This window comes from Heptranchias perlo, chromosome 4, assembly GCF_035084215.1.
Source record: "Heptranchias perlo isolate sHepPer1 chromosome 4, sHepPer1.hap1, whole genome shotgun sequence".
In the NCBI taxonomy this organism is placed as follows: Eukaryota; Metazoa; Chordata; class Chondrichthyes; order Hexanchiformes; family Hexanchidae; genus Heptranchias; species Heptranchias perlo.
The window spans coordinates 115,707,010-115,723,485 of record NC_090328.1 but is presented as its reverse complement, the minus strand read 5'-3'; positions in this window follow the sequence as shown (position 1 = coordinate 115,723,485).

Sequence of the window (16,476 nt, the reverse complement as noted above, 5' to 3'; positions counted from 1 at the left end):
TTCACCTTTTCCTACAGTCTTGTATTGCAGTGAAGCTGTAGGGCACATTTTTGTGGATGCAAATGACTTAGAAACATAGTAATGGAAAGGCCAGGAAAAGATTACAGAGTCCACCTGGCTGGTCCCAAAACTAATACCCACTTCCTCAAATATCTATTCAATTCTCTCTCATGTTTTCCACATTATGTGCCTGGACAGTCCATTCCATACATTCATCATCCTTTTCTGTAAAGCAGTTATATGTCAACTGTTTGTGCACCTTTCCTTTTCTGTTTCCAGATGTGTAGCATTCATCCAGATTCCACATCTGCTTCCTCCTCCACCTCTATATTACAAATGTTATTTCTAGTGTATACACTGAAAACATTGTGAAAAACTTGCTGCAGTAATTTGATTAGCCAGCCTTGTGGTACTTTCTAGTTTGTGAATGGCATTTGAAAAAAAAATGATTTCATTACTTGATTTTCTGCTGGTTACTTATTTCTCATTGGTACTTTTTGCTACTCTTTGAATTGTTTACATTTAGTCAATGGAATAATTGATTAGTAACTTAACAGATAATAGTTAGTAGAATCAATCACAATTTTTTGCTTCACCGACATATGTTTCTCTAAATGTGTCACCAGCTGTGCAGGAAAGTGGCAGAAAGTACAGGAAAGATCAGTTAACGAGGCCTACCATCACATTCCTGCCTCGGCCTCTATTTTGCTCTTATCACCCCAGCTAGGAAGGCCACTGGCCACCCCTTTCACACCTGCCTCAAATGACATAAGGGAAGGGGGGCCCTGCAAGCTGCTCCATTTCTCTATCTTCTGCCCACGATCCCACTGACCGCAGGGACTGCCAGGAGAAAGGATGGTGGTAGCCTCTCAGGCAGAAGTGGAAAGCCCCCGATTGCTCATTTGAAGTGAGAGTGCCCATTCAGTGGGCCCTCTCTCTCCCGTCAGGCCTCGGACACTTGCCTTTTTAGGCCTCGGCCCAGCCCCTCTCTGGTCTTCAGGTTCTTCCACTCCCTTTTAAGAGACCTCCTCCTCACCAGACAGTGGAGTGGTGGTCCTGAATTTTCCTGATTGGCAGTGGCAAGCTTGGCCTTGCTGGCTGGGGTCCTGCTGGGAGTCCATCCAGCATAGTTAGTGATCCTTGACCCAGGAATCTGGGCTGCGGATCATGACGACAGGCAGAAGTCCTGCCTTGACCCTCCTGGGGCAGATTCAGGAAAATCCAGCCCTTAACACCTGTGCCACACTTTCAGGTTTTTCACTTTGTAGGTGTGGCATAATGGAAACAAGTCATTTAATTGTATAAATGGGCAGAGTTGTTTTTGGATAATACTCTAGAATAAAGCCATAGCAGGTTATCGTCCTGAAGCATTCTTTTTACCATGGGTACAGTAGCATGCTGGTCATGGTACTGGACTAGCATCCCAGAGGTCATGAGTTAATCATGAATTAATAATTAATCTCCTGGACACTGCTGCGAACAAACATCCAGGAGAAAAATCATAAAGGCATTAAAGAAAGTGTGTTTTATTCATTTGCTTTGAACAATTCACTTTATTAGTTATGAACATATTGGCGATGAGAGAAATGGCTGTTTGACTCGGTGGGGGCGGGGCGGTTGGATGCAGGAGGTCATGTGATGAAACCTCTAGGGATATGTCCAGCCAGAGTTGGCGACCCCAGCCTTGTCACTGTACTTGAAGTCCGCCTGAAGCTCAAATGGGCTGAAGAGCAAACATTATTTTAAAAAGGCTCTGGGGCCACAGCCACTAAAGAAGGTAATCGATCAACTCAGGATCAATGACCTTATTCTAGTAAAGGCTTGGGGACCTTCAGAAGGCCTCAATCGGCATTAAGGGAAACCTTTCCTGGGAAAGCCCAGGAACTCTTCCTGACCCACCCTCTTCACATGCGGGGGTGCGGGTGAAAGATCTGCCACATCCCCCCTTCCACTGCGCACCCCCCCCCCCCACTCCAAATGGAATTTAAAAGTCTGGTCTAAATGGTGAGGAATTTCAACAAAGCTGGGTTCACCCAAACCCCTACCTCCATTCCCCCATTCTGGGTGAGAATGGGACTTACAACCTTTCTAGGCCCAGGAATTTAGGGGCAGTAACCCTGCTGTCATATTACATTGGCTATTGTAAAAAAAAAATCACCAGTATAGGCTGAAAAGTGCATGAGCACATCATATATGAATGTGGAGATGCCCTTTTGTGATTGACAGCTGGAGTGACCCTGCTTCTGGGCATTAATTGTCAGTCAACAATTTGTCTCCATCTGTCATTATCCAAATGAATGATGCTCTTAAAATGAATTGCTAATTCTGTACTACACAATATTGTATTTCCAGTACTTTATTGCCTAGTTATGTTTGTGGGTTTGAGCTATTGGGTGACTTTTGTACCAAGTGCATTCACAATCTTCTTTTATAAAGGTTCAATTACTTTGTAAAACAACAAAATAGCTCAGCAAATACTAGAATATAATCCGTAACCATCTGATCACCTTTTAAAAAAAGTTATTTTGGTTGTGTGGTGATTTTTGAGTAAAAGTAGGCTATCTACTTTTCATTAATAGTGAATACTGGACAGTCCCTGAAGGCAAAGACATCCTTCACTATGTACATAGGCTAATCCCTAGAAATATCTATTGAACGAACATGACAAAACATGGCCCCATTTACCCTTAGCAGCGTCTTAACAAGTGAATGCAATTAGTTTCTCTGTTTACCTAATCCCTCTATACAAGATCTCAGTCTCTAAGCATTAGTGGATCTTAGAAAATGTTTCTGAACCATCCTTGCTTAGTGTGCACTATTAGATGCAGCCCTTCAATTTTTAACCCTTTTGAGCCTTCCCAATATAAAAGATATCTGACACATGCAGAAACCTAGCACCATGCTTAACAGTCTCCAAATCAAGCTACTGAAAAACTTCTGCCCAGATAAGAGTTTCTCCCTGTTCAATATCGAGTACATACTAGGGGAAAGCCAGGCTCACAGGTTTGAAGTTAGGGCTACCCTAATTCTCCGATCCATGATCCCTGTAAGTGTGACTCCCCGCTAAGGGCATGTGATCACGGAATCACATCTACTATCTCCCCAAAGGACACATCCACTTATCAAACTAGGGATGTCCAGACTGAATGAATTGACCGAAGAATTTGTACTGCTCCCTAATGGTCACATCACTGTTCCTCTAGCTCTGCCATACTCCTTCTATATTGCTCATTTTCTCTTTTTAAATCTTGATTATGATTTCTAAATTGCTCTACTGGAGTGGACAGGGATATATTCTGAACCTCTGTTTTCCTTTCCTTACCTCTAATCTGTGATTCTATTTCTGACTTCTCTTTAGTTAATTGGTGATTGGCTAATATCTTTGTTACCACCATAAGACACATTGATAATCCCTGTACTAACAATTAATTAGTTAATTAGGCCTTTATATTCTTAAATGCTAATTTTCTTTGTATTTCTTCATTTTATAAAATCATTTCCTCTGTTTTGACTACTCAAGTATTTTATTTTAATCTTTTATATGTAAAGCGGCCAATCTATAATATTCAAAACATTTCTAATTTGAAACCAGAAAGCATAGGTTGGTTTCAGCAGTAGGCTTGAAGCACTCCCCCCTGCTTTTTTTAAACACTTTGAGGTAGCGCTTTCCTCAAAAAGTCCCCGCCTCAATCTATAATACACAAGAACTCGCATCCCATCTGGGGTGCCAATTGCAGTTTAATACCACGAGAGAGACAAGCTTGGAGCTATAGTCTCTGTGCCAGGAATGAAAGTTCTAGATGCAGAATCTTCCCTTATAGATTTTATTGGAGGGAATGATACTTACAGACAACACACATGATGATGGCTGCAGGAGACCTCACGTTACAATTGCTGAGCTCAGTCGCAGGGTGATTAGCCCCTGGGTCGTCTCTAACTTCCATGAAAATGATCTTGCTTTTATCCTCAGCTAAAAGGCCATCACATCATGTCCTGCATTTCGTGACCTTTATTCTTACTTTATACAAAGTTTACACTAACTTACATCAGCTCAGCATTCCAGCTGGCCTTACACGTACAGAAAAATTAAACATATAGTTGTCATATTATAAGGTCAGAATTACACAAGGTTATCTTATATGATGATAGTACCAGCCTTGCAAAAGGGACCTTGGTGATTTGAGCTGCCTTGTAACATTCTACAGATACTGCCTGTTTCAACAGATTCTGCAAAAACTGTCTTTTAACCACAAAATGGAGTCCTGAACACAAAATGGATTCTTTGATACAACCTTTCCTAATAACGTTCATAATTTTATGTTTTCTCCATTAAATCTCTTAACTTTCTTGGCTCCAATGGAAATAGTCTCAGTATCTCAAGTCTCTTCTCATTACTACAGTATTTCATTCCTAGTGTCACCCGAGTGAATCTACACTGTACACCCTCTGTGGCCTTACTGTCTTTCCTATAATGGGGTTCCTCAAACTGCACACAGTACTCTAACTGTGGCTTAGCTATTGCCTTGTCCAAATATATCATTAACAGTGGACAGCTGTGTTTAAAGGCAGTGTTGTAGCCTATCTCTGACTCACTCTCCCTGGCTTACAGTTAGCGGAGAAATTGAACAGTGATGACCTTGAGGTATCTATCACAGGACATCCCATACTGCGGCGTGAAGCACCTTGTATCTTTTTCAGAAACTTTGTAATGTTGTAACTCACGGTGTCAGCCGTGGCTCAGTGGGTAGCACTCTCGCCTCTGAGTCAGAAAGTTGTGGGTGCAAGCCCCACTCCAGAGACTTGAACATAAAATCTTGGCTGACACTCCTGAGGGAGTACTGCACTGTTGGAGGTCCCATCTTTCGGATGAGATGTCAAACCGAGGCCCTGTCTGCCCTCTCGGTGGATGTAAAAGATCCTATGGCACTATTTTGAAGTGGAGCTCTCTCTGGTGTCTTGGCCGATATTTATCCCAACGCCACTAAAAACAGATTATCTGATCATTATCACATTGCTGTTTGTGGGATCTTGCTGTGCACAAATTGGCAGCCACATTTCCTACATTGTAATAGTGACTACACTTCAAAAGTACTTCATTGGCTGCAAAGTGTTTGGGACGTCCTGAGGTCATGAAAGGCGCTGTATAAATGCAAGTCTTTCTTTGTTTCTTTCTTATTTGTAAATCAAGGGCTAGTAATGGTCCCATCAACATCAAAAGGAAATTAGCCTTGTAAACTTTTTTTTAAGGTTAGCAAGGAACTAACTCAATGAAAACCTGACTTCCATTCAGGTCCTGGTGAGCACATGCACAGAACTCTATTGAGTGAGATCACAGAGCAATGATATGCCAGCTCCACGTTACCAAGAAATGACTGGTCTCAAACTGGTATCCATAGTAGAACAATGATTTAAGTCTGTCAGGGCAGAAGCTCCACATATACTGCGATCTATCTTACCTTAAATGATTCTAAACATTTTTATGCTTTTATAAAGTTTCAACAATCCATAAGGAATACATTTTCCACCACTTTCAGACTGAATAAATAATACTGAAGGACATTTAGTTTAGAGTCTAATTCGAGCTAAGTAACTATTTACAATAATCAATCTTCAATGTTATGTTAAGGTACCAATATTAAAGTATAATCCAATCATGTCATAATTACTGTTTTAAAACAGGCCAGACTAGTTTTCATCATTCACTGGAATAACTTGTTGCACACAGTATTAAATTAGAGGGTGTAGTTTGCACTATATCTTGTTCAAGTAAATTATTTTAAATTTTAGTCTGTAGATGCCTCCAGACAAGTTGGAACAAAAAGTATTTTACAGAACACTCAACATCCATAGGCTGACATACCCTTAAATACAACACTGACACCAGTTTATTGCTGTTTTGCTACCCAATGGAAAGCTAAAACAGCTACCTTTTTACTGCCACTTCTGTTTACAGTGGAATGGTAAAGTCTTTTATGGTTATTTTCTATACTAAACATCAGGAAATGCTTTTACAACAAAGATGACTATGTAGGGTAAATTCACTGATCCCACAGTCCCAGCAGGCAACTGTGTTCATAAAGAGCGCAGGTTGGAAGAATCACTGCTACAGTGTTGTCTTTCTATTTGTAACCAATGCTCCCTTCGAGAGTAGCTCCCCACTGAGACGGCACGATCAGTGAATTTACACATATGTTTCACAAAAATACGAAAGAAGTCACTTTCAGCAAAGCAATTTATTTTCACACATTGGGACTCATTTTCAACTTCACTGCCTGGGCAGTAATGTGGTGAAGTGGATCACTTGCCTGTTATAGAACTTGTCCAATTCTCATCCTGTTGAAATTGTTTTCTTAATTCATTCTTGGGATGTGGTGGTCATTGGCAAAGCTGGCATTTAATGCCTGTCCCTACTGATACAACTGAGTGTCTTACTAGGCTACTTCATCGGGCAGTTAAGAGTCAACCATGTTGGAGTGGGACTGGAATCACCTATAGACCCAGAACGGGTAAGACGGCAGGTTTCCTGCCCGAAAGGACATTAGTTGGGATAAATGGTTCATTCTCGGACTGGCAACCAGTCGCCAGTGGTTTTCCGCAGGGGTCGGTGCTGGGTCCCCAACTCTTTACAATCTATATTAACGATTTGGAGGAGGGGACCGAGTGTAACATATCAAAGTTTGCAGATGATACAAAGATGGGAGGGAAAGTGGAGAGTGAGGAGGACATAAAAAACCTACAAGGGGATATAGACAGGCTGGGTGAGTGGGCAGAGATTTGGCAGATGCAATACAATATTGGAAAATGTGAGGTTATGCACTTTGGCAGGAAAAATCAGAGAGCAAGTTATTATCTTAATGGCGAGAAACTGGAAAGTACTGCAGTACAAAGGGATCTGGGGGTCCTAGTGCAAGAAAATCAAAAAGTTAGTATGCAGGTGCAGCAGGTGATCAAGAAGGCCAACGGAATGTTGGCTTTTATTGCTAGGGGGATAGAATATAAAAACAGGGAGGTATTGCTGCAGTTATATAAGGTATTGGTGAGACTGCACCTGGAATACTGCATACAGTTTTGGTGTCCATACTTAAGAAAAGACATACTTGCTCTCGAGGCAGTACAAAGGTTCACTCGGTTAATCCTGGGGATGAGGGGGCGGACATATGAGGAGAGGTTGAGTAGATTGGGACTCTACTCATTGGAGTTCAGAAGAATGAGAGGTGATCTTATTGAAACATATAAGATTGTGAAGGGGCTTGATTGGGTGGATGCGGTAAGGATGTTCCCAAGGATGGGTGAAACTAGAACTAGGGGGCATAATCTTAGAATAAGGGGCTGCTCTTTCAAAACTGAGATGAGGAGAAACTTCTTCACTCAGAGGGTAGTAGGTCTGTGGAATTTGCTGCCCCAGGAAGCTGTGGAAGCGACATCATTAAATAAATTTAAAACAGAAATAGACAGTTTCCTAGAAGTAAAGGGAATTAGGGGTTACGGGGAGCGGGCAGGAAATTGGACATGAATTTAGATTTGAGGTTAGGATCAGATCAGCCATGATCTTATTGAATGGCGGAGCAGGCTCGAGGGGCCGATTGGCCTACTCCTGCTCCTATTTCTTATGTTCTTATTAGTGAATATCGGGTACGGTAGCATAGTGGTTATGTTACTGGGCTAGTAATCCAGAGGCCTGGACTAAAATCCAGAGTCATGAGTTCAAATCCCGCCACGGCAGCTGGCGAATTTAAATTCAATTAATTAATTAAATTCAATTGATTAAATAAAAAAAAATCTGGAATTAAAATACTAGTATCAGTAATGATGGCCATGAAACTACCGGATTGTCGTAAAAACCCATCTGGTTCACTAATGTCCTTTAGGAGTCACATTTAGGCCAGACCGCCCTTACCCGGTCTGGCCTAAATGTGACTCCAGACCCACAGCAATGTGGTTGATTCTTAATTGCCCTCTGAAATGGCCTAGCAAGCCACTCAGTTGTAAAATCTCGCTACGAAAAGTCATAATAAGAATAAAACCGGACGGACCACCCGGCATCGGACCACTAGGCACCGGACACGACAACGGCAAAACACCAAGCCCAGTCGACCCTGCAAGGTCCTCCTTACTAACATCTGGGGACTTGTGCCAAAATTGGGAGAGCTGTCCCACAGACGAGTCAAGCAACAGCCTGACATAGCCATACTCACAGAATCATATCTTTCAGCCAACGTCCCAGACTCTTCCATCACCATCCCTGGGTATGTCCTGTCCCACCGGCAGGACAGACCCACCAGAGGTGGCGGTAGAGTGATATACAGTCAGGAGGGTGTGGCCCTGGGAGTCCTCAACATTGACTCCGGACCCCATGAAATCTCATGGCACCAGGTCAAACATGGGCAAGGAAACCTCCTGCTGATTACCACCTACCGTCCTCCCTCAGCTGATGAATCAGTCCTCCTCCATGTTGAACACCACTTGGAGGAAGCACTGAGAGTAGCAAGGGCACAAAATGTACTCTGGGTGGGGGACTTCAATGTCCATCACCAAGAGTGGCTCGGTAGCACCACTACTGACCGAGCTGGCCGAGTCCTGAAGGACATAGCTGCCAGACTGGGCCTGCGGCAGGTGGTGAGCGAACCAACACGAGGGAAAAACTTACTTGACCTCGTCCTCACCAATCTACCTGTCGCAAATGCATCTGTCCATGACAGTATTGGTAGGAGTGACCACCGCACATTCCTCGTGGAGATGAAATCCTGTCTTCGCACGAAGGACACCATCCAACGTGTTGTGTGGCACTACCACCGTGCTAAATGGGATAGATTCAGAACAGATCTAGCAGCTCAAAACTGGGCATCCATGAGGCGCTGTGGGCCATCAGCAGCAGCAGAATTGTATTCCAACACAATCTGTAACCTCATGGCCCGGCATATTCCTCACTCTACCATTACCAACAAGCCAGGGGATCAACCCTGGTTCAATGAGGAGTGTAGAAGAGCATGCCAGGAGCAGCACCAGGCGTACCTAAAAATGAGGTGCCAACCTGGTGAAGCTACAACTCAGGACTACATGCATGCTAAACAGCGGAAGCAACATGCTATAGACAGAGCTAAGCGATTCCACAACCAACGGATCAGATCAAAACTCTGCAGTCCTGCCACATCGAGTCGTGAATGGTGGTGGACAATTAAACAACTAACGGGAGGAGGAGGCTCTGCAAACATCCCCATTCTCAATGATGGCGGAGTCCAACACGTGAGTGCAAAAGACAAGGCTGAAGCGTTTGCAACCATCTTCAGCCAGAAGTGCCGAGTGGATAATCCATCTCAGCCTCCTCCCGATATCCCCACCATCACGGAAGCCAGTCTTCGGCCAATTCGATTCACTCCACGTGATATCAAGAAACGGCTGAGTGCACTGGATACAGCAAAGGCTATGGGCCCCGACAACATCCCAGCTGTAGTGCTGAAGACTTGTGCTCCAGAACTAGCTGCGCCTCTAGCCAAGCTGTTCCAGTACAGCTACAACACTGGCATCCACCCGACAATGTGGAAAATTGCCCAGGTATGTCCTGTCCACAAAAAGCAGGACAAATCCAATCCGGCCAATTACCGCCCCATCAGTCTACTCTCAATCATCAGCAAAGTGATGGAAGGTGTCGTCGACAGTGCTATCAAGCGGCACTTACTCACCAATAACCTGCTCACCGATGCTCAGTTTGGGTTCCGCCAGGACCACTCGGCTCCAGACCTCATTACAGCCTTGGTCCAAACATGGACAAAAGAGCTGAATTCCAGAGGTGAGGTGAGAGTGACTGCCCTTGACATCAAGGCAGCATTTGACCGAGTGTGGCACCAAGGAGCCCTAGTAAAATTGAAGTCAATGGGAATCAGGGGGAAAACTCTCCAGTGGCTGGAGTCATACCTAGCACAAAGGAAGATGGTCGTGGTTGTTGGAGGCCAAGCATCCCAGCCCCAGGGCATTGCTGCAGGAGTTCCTCAGGGCAGTGTCCTAGGCCCAATCATCTTCAGCTGCTTCATCAATGACCTTCCCTCCATCATAAGGTCAGAAATGGGGATGTTCGCTGATGACTGCACAGTGTTCAGTTCCATTCGCAACCCCTCAGATAATGAAGCAGTCCGAGCCCGCATGCAGCAAGACCTGGACAACATCCAGGCTTGGGCTGATAAGTGGCAAGTAACATTCGCGTCAGACAAGTGCCAGGCAATGACCATCTCCAACAAGAGAGAGTCTAACCACTTCCCCTTGACATTCAACGGCATTACCATCGCCGAATCCCCCACCATCAACATCCTGGGGGTCACCATTGACCAGAAACTTAACTGGACCCGCCATATAAATACTGTGGCTACGAGAGCAGGTCAGAGGCTGGGTATTCTGCGGCGAGTGACTCACCTCCTGACTCCCCAAAGCCTTTCCACCATCTACAAGGCACAAGTCAGGAGTGTGATGGAATACTCTCCACTTGCCTGGATGAGTGCAGCTCCAACAACACTCAAGAAGCTCGACACCATCCAAGATAAAGCAGCCCGCTTGATTGGCACCCCATCCACCACCCTAAACATTCACTCCCTTCACCACCGGCGCACTGTGGCTGCAGTGTGCACCATCCACAGGATGCACTGCAGCAACTCGCCAAGGCTTCTTCGACAGCACCTCCCAAACCCGCGACCTCTACCACCTAGAAGGACAAGGGCAGCAGGCGCATGGGAACAACACCACCTGCACGTTCCCCTCCAAGTCACACACCATCCCGACTTGGAAATATATCGCCGTTCCTTCATTGTCGCTGGGTCAAAATCCTGGAACTCCCTTCCTAACAGCACTGTGGGAGAACCGTCACCACACGGACTGCAGCGGTTCAAGAAGGCGGCTCACCACCACCTTCTCAAGGGCAATTAGGGATGGGCAATAAATGCCGGCCTTGCCAGCGACGCCCACATCCCGTGAACGAATAAAAAAAAAAGAACCAGTTGGGTTTTTGTGACAATCCGACAGCTTCATGGTCACTTTTACATAACAACTTTTTATTTCCAGATTTTACTTTAAACTGAATTCAAATTCTCAAACTACCATGGTGGGATTTGAAATCCCGTTCTCTGGATTATTGGTCCAGCAACATAACCACTACACTACTGTACCTCCATTGTACTCGAGAACCATGTATACTAACAATTTGTACTTGCAAATTACTACGAGTAAAAGAAGTCCACACATCTGAATGCATTTGCACACTGCTGACATGTGCAATACTCTGCAGAATATGCCTCAGTCTTGCCTGCCCCTCAATGTTTGGCACAAGTCAGCACCATTGTAAGACAGGCCCAGAATGTGAGTTGCATTCATGCCGCACATTTTTTGAAAATTTAACCCACAGTTCCGAATAAAAACCAGGTATGTTTCAAAACTGTAATAAATGTACTCCTACACTGGACTGCTTGTTATATTTTAAACCTTTTCCCTGTTTTCTTTCAAGATTTATTTAAATTGAAGGCAATTGTTCAGCACAGGAATTTGACGGGGTTAAAGGGTATATACTTCAATGCAAGGAGTATTACAAACAAAGCAGATAAGCCTTGGGCACAGATAGAAACATGGCAGCATATCATTCCTATAACGGAAACCTGGCTTAAAGAGGGGAATAATTGGCAGCTCAATATCCCTGGATATAGAGTTTTCAGGCAGGATAAAGTGGGTGATAAAAAAGGAGAGGGGGTAGCATTATTGGTTAAAGAATCAACTACAGTTGTGAGTAGGGATGATATGCTAAATGGATCATCAATCAAGGCCATATGGGTTGAGCTAAGAAATAAAAAAGGGGCAGTCACACGACTAGGAGTGTACTATAGGCCCCCGAATAGCGAAAGGGAGATAGAAGAACAAATATGTAGGCAAATTTCTGAGTGCAAAAATAAGAGGGCACAGAGGGCACAAAATTCTTGATCGGTTCTAGGAGAATTTTTTAGCCAGTACGTCACAAACCCAACAAGAGGGGATGCAATTCTAGATTTAGTCCTGGGAAATGAAGATGGGCAAGTGGGTGACCATATTGGGGATAGTGACCACAATTCAGTTAGTTTTTTGCATTATTATGGAAAAGGACAGAGTTAAATCAGGAGTAAACATTTGAAATTGGGGGAAGGCAAATTTTAAAGAACTAAGAGGTGATTTGGCAGAAATGGACTGGACACAACTACTTGAGAAGAAAGCAGTGGCAAGCCAGTGGAAGGCACTAAAAAGTGAAATTCTACGGGTACAATGCAGACACATCCCCTTAAAGAAAAAGGGTGGCACTGCCAAATCTAGAGCGCCCTGGTTGTGTAGAAGTATACGGGACAAGATAAAGCAGAAAAAGAAAGCTTATGACTGTCACAGAAAACTAAATACTGCAGAATTGGGGATGTTCGCTGATGATTGCACAGTGTTCAGTTCCATTCGCAACCCCTCAGATAATGAAGCAGTCTGTGCCCGCATGCAGCAAGACCTGGACAACATCCAGGCTTGGGCTGATAACTGGCAAGCAACATTCGTGCCAGACAATGACCATCTCCAACAAGAGTCTAACCACCTCCCCTTGACATTCAACGGCACTACCATCGCCGAATCCCCCACCATCAACATCCTAGGGGTCACTATTGACCAGAAACTTAACTGGACCAGCCATATAAATACTGTGGCTACAACAGCAGGTCAGAGGCTGGGTATTCTGCGGCGAGTGACTCCCCAAAGCCTTTCCACCATCTACAAGGCACAAGTCAGGAGTGTGATTGGAATACTCTCCACTTGCCTGGATGAGTGCAGCTCCAACAACACTCAAGAAGCTCGACACCATCCAGGACAAAGCAGCCCACTTGATTGGCACCCCATCAACCACCCTAAACATTCACTCCCTTCACCACCGGTGCACTGTGGCTGCAGTGTGTACCATCCACAAGATGCACTGCAGCAACTCGCCAAGGCTTCTTCAACAGCACCTCCCAAACCCGCGACCTCTACCACCTAGAAGGACAAGGGCAGCAGGCACATGGGAACAACACCACCTGCACGTTCCCCTCCAAGTAACACACCAGCCCGACTTGGAAATATATCGCCGTTCCTTCATCGTCACTGGGTCAAAATCCTGGAACTCCCTTCCGACTGTGGGAGAACCTTCACCACATGGACTGCAGTGGTTCAAGAAGGTGGCTCACCACCACCTTCCCCAGGCAATTAGGGATGGGTAATAAATTCTGGCCTCACCAGCAATGCCCACATCCCATGAACGAGTGGGAAAAAAAAGCCTACCGGAGTATAGAAAGTACAGGGATGACGTAAAAAAGGAAATAAGGAAAGCAAAGAGAGGGCATGATAAAATATTAGCTGGTAAGATTAAAGAAAACCCAAAGATGTTTTATCAGTACATTAAGAACAAGAGGATGCTAAGGAAAAGGTGGGACCTACTAGGGATGATAAGGGTAACTTTTGTGTAGAAGCAGAGGATGTGGGTAGGGTTTTAAATGAATATTTTGTCTCCGTATTCACAAAGGAAAGGGATGATCTGGCCGTAGTAGTTAAAGAGGAGAGGTGTGAAATATTGGATAAGGTAAACATAACGAGAGAGGAAGTACTAGAGGGACTGGAATCCTTCAAAGTTGATAAGTCACCTGGGCCGGATGGATTGTTTCCTAGGCTACTGAAGGAAGCCAGGGAGGAAATAACGGATGCTCCGAGGATCATTTTCCAATCCTCACTAGATACAGGGGAGGTACCAGAGGACTGGAAGACCCAAACGTAGTACCATTGTTTAAAAAGGGTACGAGGGAAAGGCCGAACAATTATAGGCCGGTCAGTCTTACCTCGGTGGTGGGCAAACTATTAGAATCAATACTGAGAGATAGGATAAACTGTCACTTGGAAAGGCATGGTTTAATCAGGGATAGTCAGCATGGATTTGTTCAGGGAAGGTCATGCCTTACAAATCTGATTGAATTCTTTGAGGAAGTGACAAGGAGGATTGATGAGGGTAGTGCAGTGGATGTTGTCTACATGGATTTTAGTAAGGCATTTAACAAGGACCCACATGGCAGACTGGTCAGAAAGATGAAAGCCCACGGGATACCAGGAAATGTGGCAAATTGGATCCAAAATTGGCTCAGTAACAGGCAACAAAGGGTAAAAGTCGATGGATGTTCTTGCGAATGGAAATCCATTTCTAGTGGTGTGCCACAGGGCTCAGTGTTGGGTCCCTTGTTGTTTGTGGCATATATTAATAATTTGGACTTGAATGTAGGGGGCATGATTGGCGAGTTCGCAGTCGACACAAAAATTGGCCGTGTAGTTGATAGTGAAGAGGATAGCTGTCGGCTGCAAGAAAATATCAATGGGTTGGTTCCATACACCCATCACCCTTTGGGTAAAAAAGTTTTTCCTCATGTCCCCTCTAATCCTTCCGCCAATCAGCTTAAATCTACATCCTCCAGTTCTTGAACTCTCCGCTAGGGGAAACAGGTGCTTCCTGTCTACTCTATCTGGGCCCCTCATAATTTTGTACACCTCAATCAAGTCACCCTTCAGCCTCCTGCGCTCCAAGGAAAACAACCCCAGCCTATCCAATCTCTCCTCGTAGCTGCAATTTTCAAGCCTTGGCAACATTCTTGTAAATCTTCTCTGCACTCTCTCCAGAGCAATTATGTCCTTCCTGTAATGTGATGATCAGAACTGCGCACAATACTCCAACTGTGGCCTTACCAGCGTTTTATACAGTTCCATCATTACATCCCTATTATATACCTTGGCTAATAACGGAGAGCATTCTGAATGCCTTCTTCACAACCTTATCTACCTGTACTGCCACCTTCAGGGACCTGTGCACATGCACTCCAAGGTCTCTCACTTCCTCTACCCCTCTCAATATATTCTCGGTTACTGCGTATTCCCTTTTACTGTTTGCCCCCCGACTAAGTGCATTACCTCACACTCCCCCCTGCTCTTTCCCCATAGCCCCGTACTTTTTTCCTTTTCAAGTATATGTCCAATTCCCTTTTGAAAGTTACTATTGAATCTGCTTCCACCACCCTTTCAGGCAGTGCATTCCAGATCATAACAACTCACTGCATAAAAGAATTTCTCCTCATCTCCCCTCTGGTTCTTTTGCCAATTACCTCAAATCTGTGTCCTCTGGCTACCGACCCTCCTGCCATTGGAAACATTTTCTCCTTATTCACTCTATCAAAACCCTTCATCATTCTGAACACCTCTATTAAATCTCCCCTTAACCTTCTCTGCTCTAAGAACAATCCCAGCTTCTCGTGTCTCTACACATAACTGAAGCCCTGCATCCCTGGTACCAATTTAGTAAATCTCCTCTGCACCGTCTTCAATTGCATGTACTGCCATTGCAATGACGATATGCATTTAACAGTGCCCGTGTACTCTTCCTGAACCAGCTTTTCTTTAAATGAAAGAATACAAGCCCAGAAGGAAGAAGCTGGTACTGCAGGGAACACCACTCACACCTCAGAAGCCACATCAATTGATGAAGGTTTGGACCAGACACATTTCAGAAGGTATTTGTGGAATTAAGAAGACAACACAGTGAGCCGCTAATCACAGGTGAGCAAGGGGCAGTGGTGGTGGTTGGTGAAGAAGGGCTGGCTATTGCTTTGCAAAGGTACAGCATGGTTCTGTTGAGTACCTTTTGTGATTCTTACCTCAAAGGGTCACCAATGAAATAGAGAATCCTTCGCAGGCATGAACCAGTGAGCAAGTGATTTGCCTCATGGCAGAACACTAGGCCAACTGGTCAATATAGAGTTGTGGATTCTTCTAGGTAATGTTGTGCAGCTAGAGGTGTCTGCTCTGTGACTGCCACTGAACAATAAACAGCATCAGTGATATCTGCAGGGAGAGTTCAGGCATGTAGTTAGTGAGCACAGTTAGAGCATCCCTCAGGAATGCTCCTTCAAATGATGTTCATGTTATAGTCCAAAATGTAATAAAGGTTGATTTTTTTTTTAATTTGGAGATACACTAGGGAAAGGCATCAAAGAAGGATTCAGAGTGCAATGGTGTACGTGTAGTACACACACACACACACACACACACACGTGTCAGCGAGTGAGTAGCGATATGTTTAAGTTGGAAACTCACCTGCTGCTCCAGAAATGAGACCCGAGGTATCTAAATTTTTTAAAAATTCATTCATGGGATGTGGGCATTGCTGGCGAGGCCAGCATTTATTGCCCATCCCTAATTGCCCTTGAGAAGGTGGTGGTGACCCGTCTTCTTGAACCGCTGCAGTCCAACAGGTGAAGGTTCTCCTACAGTGCTGTTAGGAAGGGAGTTCCAGGATTTTGACCCACTGACGATGAAGGAACGGCGATATATTTCCAAGTCGGGATGGTGTGTGACTTGGAGGGGAAACGTGCAGGTGGTATTGTTCCCATGTGCCTGCTGCTCTTGTCCTTCTAGGTGGTAGAGGTCATGGGT